Source organism: Haplochromis burtoni, unplaced genomic scaffold, assembly GCF_018398535.1.
Source record: "Haplochromis burtoni strain Fernald_Lab_line unplaced genomic scaffold, NCSU_Asbu1 Contig_377, whole genome shotgun sequence".
Taxonomy (NCBI): domain Eukaryota; kingdom Metazoa; phylum Chordata; class Actinopteri; order Cichliformes; family Cichlidae; genus Haplochromis; species Haplochromis burtoni.
Genome location: NW_024582738.1, coordinates 518,325 through 527,544, shown reverse-complemented (window position 1 = coordinate 527,544; position 9,220 = coordinate 518,325). Strand labels below are relative to the sequence as shown.

General features: G+C 40.1%; 1 protein-coding gene across 1 annotated transcript in view; it reads left to right on the top strand.

Moving 5' to 3' along the window:
* The first annotated feature begins 7,513 nt into the window (after positions 1 to 7,513).
* Positions 7,514 to 9,220, top strand: part of cntfr (ciliary neurotrophic factor receptor) — a 241,089-nt gene continuing 239,382 nt past the window's right edge. The window contains 1 exon segment of the mRNA NM_001286334.1: positions 7,514 to 7,622. The gene's annotated coding sequence lies outside the window, so the exon portion shown is untranslated.

Genomic DNA, 9,220 nt, shown 5'->3' with positions numbered 1-9,220 from the left:
AAGCAAACAATCCAACAGGCAACTCGAACCATACGCTGCATGGCAAACAATGACATTTTGTGGTCATCTTATCAGAGCAAATAAATATTGGCTTAGCACTGATGGAGGATTGTTGGCCAGATGATGCTTCTGATTCCAGGAATCAAGTGCTGCAGGGCCCAAAGGCATATTGTTGCTGTTCCGCCAATAAGGAGGAATCCATCTCCCTGACCTCAACTAACTGATAAACACTGAATATTAATCATTCAATTTCTTGCTTTTTCTCTCATACAAACACACACTCACACCATCATCAATATATCTTCCTGTCTCGCCAAAGAAAATCCTACTGCACCTGTACACTCAGCCTAATCTTTGTACATGTTTTTTGTATCACACGCAGTCATAAAAGTAAGGCACATAAACAATCCCTGCACATTCTTGAGTAAGAACAAGATACAAACTACACCCTTTTTGGCTCCTACCTCAAAGCACACTGTGTTCTGTTGATCTTATGTGCTGCACAATAATGTTTAATATTTAGTATTTACTGTCATATTCCCATATATCATTGTGATGTTGTTTATTCTATTACTCTTGTTCTCTTCTGCTTGTTTTCTTTTTTCTTTCTCAGCAGGTGATCCAGGTGATTGATATATGCATTTTTTTTCTTTTTTTCTTCTTTTTTTTCTTTTTCTGCTCATTCTGTTGGTTTTTGGTTTTTGCCCTTCTCCCCCGTCCCTCTTCTCAGCTGTTTCTCTTTCCCTCTTTCTTTCTCCCCTTCTTTCCCCCAGTCAAGTCTGTCCCATATTCAGTAAGTGAAAATAAAATAAACAATAAAAGGTGAATCAAATGGACCATTACGGCAAGGCTGGGATGGTCAATTTGGTAAAGTAAATCCGTTGGGCATCTTTCTTTGCCTTTAGACAACAATTCTGATGGCAAAAGAGCCAAACGGGACAGGCAAAAAAAAAAAAAAAAAAATAAGAACAAGATACTGAAACAAAACATGGGATTTTCTTTCTTTCTTTCAAGAAGTAACATTTATTTGAAGATGTCTTATATTACATGCTGACTTTGCCAGCCACAAAGTCCTATTACATGATTCAAGCTAGTTCAAAAACCATATTAAATTGCTAATGTGATTCCTAGCCATGACAAACAAGGAACACAATAAAAGCAGTAGATATGACCACATTAAGTTACACAGACAGAGCTTCAGGCTTGCTCTGGTACCAGTTCATTAATGTGCTGCTCAGGCTAAGTAAAAAGGATTTTTGGTTTACCTACACTGTTGTCACTGTACCAATGGGGGAGGCAGGCATCAGTTTCCTTAGTTTAAAAGCACTAATAATTGATGGTATACCACCAGGTCAGCTCCAAGCACCAGACAGACAGTTATCAATTTGTGTAGAAAATCCATGGTTAACATTTAAATTTGTTGCTAGGATCCAGGGTAAAAAATTAAATATCATCCATAAGCTGGTTGATTTTTTTATGTTGTCTTTTCTGTGTGTTATGTGTGTGTCAACTGTGTGTGTGAACTGTGTGTGTGTGTGTGTGTGTGTGTGTGTGTGTGTGTGTGTGTAAGTGTGTGTGTGTTTAAGCTTAGTATATAGGGATGGGTATCGTTTAGGTTTTATCCGATACCGGTGCCAAATCGGTACTTTTGAAACGTCGGTGCTAAACGGTGCTCAAACCGGTGCTTAAAGAATGGAGAACACAAAATTGGTCCAAAAACCTCTCATGTTCAGCTGTTTTTTGTAAAAAGATAACAATGTTAGCCTTTTCTGCAGCTATGGGGCATATATGGTATCACTCTTGGCTGGAAGCAGTGCTTAAACAATGGAAAAAACACAAACTTTGTCCAAAAACCTCTCATGTTTAGCTGTTTTCCCACTTTTTCTTTGGTCATTTTAGCCTTTTTGGCCAGGGTGAAGGGAGTATCTGCCATCAAACAAGAAGACAGCCGCATGTAGCTATGATGATGTTTGCTAGTTCACCTTACATGCATTAATGTAATAACGTGGTTAGCCTACTCAACGTAAATTACACACGAACAACATTAAGCTACTCACGCAGAGAAGAACAGCTGCTGCTGCATCATCATCCGTCATCATTTCTGCTACACTGGCAGGGCTAGGGGCCAGGACTCTCCTCTTCGGGTTTTGGGGGATGTTGCTAACTCCGGGTCTGATAACAGGCACCACACCCGCAGTAGATGTGCTCGGTGTGAGGTCTCGCAGCAAGCTATCAAATACGGTCGCATTTCTCGGCTTTATAAAAAAAACGCTATGCGTCGCCAGGTGTTTCATCGATTTGAGGTGTTACCTCCTTTGACAGTATCACAGTATCAGCTTAAAGCACTTGTTGCAGGCTGCTGAGTTTGCATATTTTGCTGTGAAGTACAGCCAGACTTTTGACCGCTTCGCCTTGGACATTTTTAATCTGTAGCTCTGCTCTAAGAGAACGTACGTACCTGGACCCGCCTACTATCCTCGGAAACTAAAAATGATTGGCTAGAAGTGTATCACAGCTCAGGGAAAAAAAGCACCGAAATAAAGCACCGAAATGTGCGCTGCTTTTCGGTCTGGTTACTACCGTTTATGTCAGATGGCACCGGACACCGGTACCCATCCCTAGTGAATAATTGTCTAGCAAGAAGAGAAGCCATTTTTAAGGTTTTTTTTTTTAATTTAAATTAAATTGTTATTTAATACCAACTTCCTGCCATCAGAACGTCCTGAGCTAACATAATACCCTATATAATACCACACCATCCACATTATTAAGAAACAAATTCATATTACATTTGTGCATTCTGTCACATGGATGTATAGTTTCATTCATTCCTATTCTAAATCAGGTGCAAGCCAAACCAGTTAAAAACAAACAAACAAACAAAAAGCAGTAAACCAAACCAGTAAATAGCATTCTTTAAGGTATTCTTTAAGAAATGTAAACCAGACGTTTTAAGAACTTCTGGTTTACATTTGGACTTGTGCTAGCAGTTGATTTGTAGGACTACACTTTTGTGCAGGTTTCTGCCATATTCTTCCTTCAAACAAAAACCTTTTAATAGGAATATTTTTAGGTAATTATTTCCATGTATTTTTTTACGCACATTCACAGTGCTTTCATTAACATGATAATATTCAATGAGATACCGAGCCCGAGGCAGAGTTTGGCATCTGCTGAGAATTAAAGCGTTACAAAGAAATGACTGAATCCGTTTTGCTTAAAACATTCATTTTACTTTGTTATCTCTGGGTAGGATTAGTGCATGGAAGAGAATAAACTCATGACCTGTATTTCACGTTATTGAATTTCAGAGGGAAAATTTCTTCATAATAGTCCCAGGGACATTATTCAGCATACTCTATGAATAAGAATTATCCATTTAATTTTGGTATAAACCTTTTATAGTGACATTTGTGGAAAAAGGGTAAGATTAGCATTCAGCTGAAATCTATCATTTTTGACAAAGAAGGGATGGGTATGCTTTATTCTGCTTAACATTGTTTGGAATTCACTAGATGATCACATGTCAAGTAGTCAATTAGTATTCTATAGTATTAGTGTTGGTGGGGAGAATGTCCTTATTGATCACTGGACCTGACCAAATAGTTTTCCTATTGTTTGTAATGATCCTGTTGAGGTTCCTTTGACTTCTTTTTAGGTCGAAGTGGACCCTAACAGGCTTGTGGACATGGAAACTAATCTGGGCCTAAAACATCACTCGCACAGGCCTAGAGACCAGTCTGTGACCATCTGGCAACGACAGGTACTAGAGAAAGTTGGTAGCCAGCTGTTACTGGAAGATGCTAGCAGTCACTATGAAATTAATTGGCTAAGCCCCATTCACTCATGCCTAGAGACCAGTCATTGACACTCTTGTAAACACCAGTCACAAGCAGCTTGTTGTAGAGTTGTTAATGGTGAAATGGTAGAGACATAGAACTCTAATGAACCAGCATACTGAGACATTTTAAGCAATGTCATGCTCCCAACTTGTGGGAACAGTTTGGGGATGGCCCCTTCCTGTTCCAACATGACTGTGCACCAGTACACAAAGAAAGACCCATAAGGACATGGGTGAGTGAGTTTGGTGTGGAATAACTTGACTGACCTGCAAAGAGTCCTTACATCAACCCAAGAGAACACCTCTGGGATGAATGAGAACAGAGGCAGTTAGCCAAGGCCTTCTAGTCCAGCATCAGTGTCTGACCTAACAAATGTACTTCTAGAAGAAGTGTCAAAAATTCTCAACTAAACAAAAGTTAACTTACTTTTTCTGCTAGGTTTATATATGGGTCTGTTTCCTTAAGGTTCAAACATAGCACAGAGAAAAGAAAAGAAATAAAAGAAATAAAAGAAGAAGATGGTTACTGTCAAAGGTGGGAGACTAGTGGGCATATTTCGTCCCTGTAAGTAGTCAGGAGGTTGATGATCCATACCTTATCTTGACTTTAACCAAATAAATTCTGACTGTGATTTTCCACGGGAAATGTGGAAAGTAACATTTAACCTGATTTGCAGTCCCAAATATAACACAAGTGTGGCTGATATTTAGAAATGTGCCTGCAGAGACTATCTGGCCTAGTTGCTCTAAATGGACCCTGACATTGGAAACTTTTATTTGATTCCTTGCATCAGTCTTTGAATCACAGAGTGGAGCTGTGAATGCATCCAATATTGAGTATGAGTTAAAGCATTTGTCTGTCAGGTGAAGCTTATCATGATATGTTGATGTTCACTGTTGAAATCAGACACTCCATTGGCTTTTCCTCTAGGCAAAATTGTGTTGGGGATCAAAAGAACAGAAGTCACACATAAGAGTAATTCAACTTAAGTATGAATGTTTTTACTTCTTATTTATTTCTTTATTTTTCCCATCACCCTGTTCAGTCTTTACATACAACTATAGAAACTTTTCATTCACAAAATTGAAATCCAAATTACTTTTTGTTACCTAACTTTGAACATGACTGATTGACATTTAGTAGATAAGTAAACAAAGTCATCCAGTTGCATTATTCCAAGGAAAAGCTTGGTGAAGCATTTCTGAAAGTATAGATGCTGGGAATTGGGATGTAGACCCCCTAGTCAATCCTTATTTCCACTTCAAGTACCAGCTGCAAAGCATCTGACAACCAAAGTCGAAAGAACTATCTTCAGTGACAAAAAGAACAAAGAGTTCAGCAGCAGATGGTGTGGACCCCAGAGACGTATGGCCTCCAGAAAGGCCCAATTTTTTTAATGCCATCAAGTCAATCTGAGATTATATGAAGAGACAAAAGCAAATGAAACAGTCTAACACCACAGAAGAATGAAGTTACCCTTAATGGCACCTCTATGCACACATTTTGTTTGTTTGTTTTTTTTAAAATTTTGTTTACAGCCAGGGAAGTTTGTTGTTTTTGCTGCTGAAATGCAAAATGTAATATTTGAGGGTGGCAATACCTGCAGAGATTTATAATAAATCATTTCTATTAAACAACAAAAAAGTCTCTGAAAAGAAGATTGTCTTCATATTTTTAAAGTGAGCATCAGATATGAAGCTCTTGTTACATATAATGAATTGCACACAGAGATTACCATTAGTAAAACCAGTCCATGTAGTACTGTAGACCAGCGGTCCCCAACCCCCGGGCCTCGGACCGGTACCGGTCCAGTACCGGGCCGCGAGAGTTGAGGCTCAGGTGTGAAATGTATGGTTTTCAGGGTTTTTATGGGTTTTTAGCGTTATTTTGTTATCATTTTTATCGTTAACTTGGTGGGTCTTTTCATGTGAGTTATGAATAAATCTTCTTTTTTTCGGTACCGGTACTAGTTTTATTTTGTTGTATTTAACAAAATACAACAAATACGTGACACCTTAAAGGCCAGTCCGTGAAAATATTGTCGGGCATAAACCGGTCCGTGGCGCAAAAAAGGTTGGGGACCGCTGCTGTAGACATCTGGTACTGTTTGGTGGATATTTAATACTGTAGCACCAATGTTGAAGTCTACTTTCCAATGTCTTACAGCTTCCAGAGCTATTCATTTCTTCCTTTCTATATGTTGCAGCTTCTTTCATAGATCCCATCCCATTATATTATCACCTGTTTACTCACTTGTATGTGTTTGTTTAATTTCAGTCACAGTTCATTTATTTCATAAGATGCACAAATTGTCAGTTGCTGGTTGTTGAACTAAAAATGGCCACCTGAATTATTCGAACATATCCCCCATACCCTAATATGGGGTCACGGTTCAATACAATTTTGAGTGATTAGAAAAATAAATAAATTGATATAATAATTAAATTTATCTTCAAAAGCATAATTTTTAAAAAAATTCAAAAATAAGGCTTTGGATGATCATCGGGCATTCAACTGTAGTAGTTAATATTGAGCTTCTAGCTACAGTGTTTCTCCCCCTGTTTGTTTGTTTTTGTATCTGTTTATAAATATATTTGTTTCCAGTGTGAAGTTTAGCATTTGTCCCTGGAAATAATTAGGGATTGACTAACTTTTGGAGCCCACTTACAGCAACCATTTAGGGAGCTGTTTTTGATACTTCCACATTGGTTTCATTTTTCAGCCTGGAACATTGCTCCTTGTGGAATCACAGAAAAGATTTATTTCAGTCAAAGGTTCTCAAGAACAGAAGTTTGCCACTTGAAGTCGAACATTAAAGATAAATCCTTTCAGGAACTCACTGGATATCTGGTGGTATATCTGCAGTCTGAATACTGTACTACCTGCATTTCTAAAGAGAATAATCTATCGCCTTCCAAAGTCATACCGTCACATGAAAGGTTTAAACTTTTAAAGTTATATTTGGCTTTTTGAAAATGCACTTCTTCGTAGCTACTATATTTCACTCAAAGCACTTCATCTGTTGTGTTTTCCATCGTTGTTCCTTAAGGTGTAGTAGCTGTGGTGCAGTTGAATCAGCTTCAGAACAGAAGGTCAGCTTTAAAAGGTTTCCATTACTGAAAAGGTCAGTGCTTCCAGGTGTGAAGAAACCACCAAGACTTCAGGAAAAGAAAAGTTAGAGTCACTTGGAAAAACAACTATATAGCTATATATATGTATATATATTTATATATAATATGTGAAATTAAAAAAGAAAATAGAGTATGGAAATTTTTGTCCAAAGTGCATCAAAACAATATTCATACGTATTTGATACACATATGTATATATCTGTGTCTGTGTGGGCGTGCACATGCTGTGTGTGAGGGCTTTTCCCAACATTACCCTGAGTGGTGGCTAGGGGGTGCACTGTGGACACGGTGTGTGTATGGGCAGAGGGAGCGAGAGAGAGAGAGAGAGCGTGTGTATCTCAGTAATGTATTCCTGCCTGTGCCTGGGCTGGTCACATGGGGAGAGCAGCCTGTTTAAAACAGCCTCGGCTCGCTCAGTCAGAGCAGTGCGAGACACAGAGACAGACGCACCCGTTCTCTCTCGTCCTCTCTTCACGCACGCGCGCACACACACACACACATGCTCACGCACGCAGACGGCAACTTTCCTCTAGTGGACTGACACCACACACTCGCCAGGATAGACACACTCCCCTTACTACAGTGGAGAAGAGGATAACGATTGACAGCTCTGAAAAAAAAGAAATACAGAAAAAGAAAAAGGTTCCCAGTGAGTAACCAATTTTGATTGTCATATGTTATTCACATTTGCGGACTTTGCTCTTCTTCAGCGTTGTCTGACCGGGATGTGACAGTGACTGTGAAAGGGAGAGGGACTTGATAGAAGGTGCTTTGAGGGGGGGCAAGTAAATAAATAAGAACGGAAGAGCAGCCAGAAACGACAGAAGAGAGATGTGGTTCTAGTGCAACACTGGAATACCTCTCCATCAATCTCTCCCTCTGTCTGTGGGATCTAATGCTGTTAATTAGCAGCATGCACTTGGAATGAGAGGAATGCCATTGCGCGGAGCTGGAGTGGGGTTTGTTTCGGACTCTTGCGCTCTGTGTGTGTGTGAGTGTGTGTGTGTCATTTCTTTCTTTTTATTTCTTGCATGCCAGCTGCATTGTGATGGTCAGTCTACTGATGTTGAGCAGATTCTCTGCGACACACGCTGCTCTGGCTATGATTAATAGAAACCTATTGATATGCAGATGGAAGTAGATAGACCTGTCACTGCACTCCAGTGATATGAGTGATGTGTTGGGAGAAAGGGGACTGTTTTAAAGCCTCCCCTTCTTCGTATCGCCTCTGTCCCACTCTCTTTGTATCCCTCTGTCCCTCTCTGTCCTACTGCCCCCCCTCCATCTTTCATCCTCCCTTCTCACTTCCCTCCCGCTCATTTCTGTTGCAGCCGCTGATATTTCTTTGACACGCTCTCCCTGTTCACTGTCTTTTTCTGTCTCTGTTATTTCATTAACTTTTTCCTGTGTACACAGCTCCCTTGATTCATCTGTGTTGCTTCAGTTCTAAAAGGTCTTTCATTCAGCTCCTTGCTTTCTGTCTCATTTCTCTCCCCCACGCTGGTATATGCTGGCATACTTAGTAGACTCCTTAGTTGCGTAGAAAGAGAGAGGATCGCAGAGTTGTGAGGAGGGAAAGAGGGGAGGGAAAGTGAGAAGAAAGACAGAGGAATGAAGGCGAAAGTAGAAGGGGGGGCATTGAAAAGGCTGACACTGGCTTGGACAATTAGCCCAGGGAGTCTGTCCTGGGGTGCTATTCTGAGAGGGGCTTTGGCCCCTGAGCCCTGGGTGCTGGGTCACGGGATGCCTTGACCCTTCCAGTCGACAGCTAGGCATGGGAGCCATTATCACAACCTGATTGATTAGCACTGAGCGGAAATCCCTTTTCTCTTCACTCCTTGGGAGCAAAAGACCGAAGGTTTTTGTTCTTTTGCTGCTGCTGGTTTAGTATCTGCCTGTCTGAATGTTGAAAGCTCTGGCTTTTCTTTTTTTCTTTCTTTTTTTTTAACTGCTGTCAGTTATGGAGGTCTGGTCTCTATGTATCGTCTGTCACTGGGCTTGTCTTCCTGCCTTTCTTTTTTCCTCTTCCACAACGTGAGTGTTTGTTTGTGAGTGTCAGTGTGCAGAAGTGGGTACGAAATATTTTTTTTAATGACAAAAGAGACACACCTTGTTGAGGTGGCTTCTAATATGCCATCTTCTCTGTACCAATTATGCTACCTCAGGAATTAATTCAAACCTTCCTTAACTTGTATGAGCTGTACACCTGAAATTGTTAGCAATATATTTAGGAGGCTGCCTGTACAG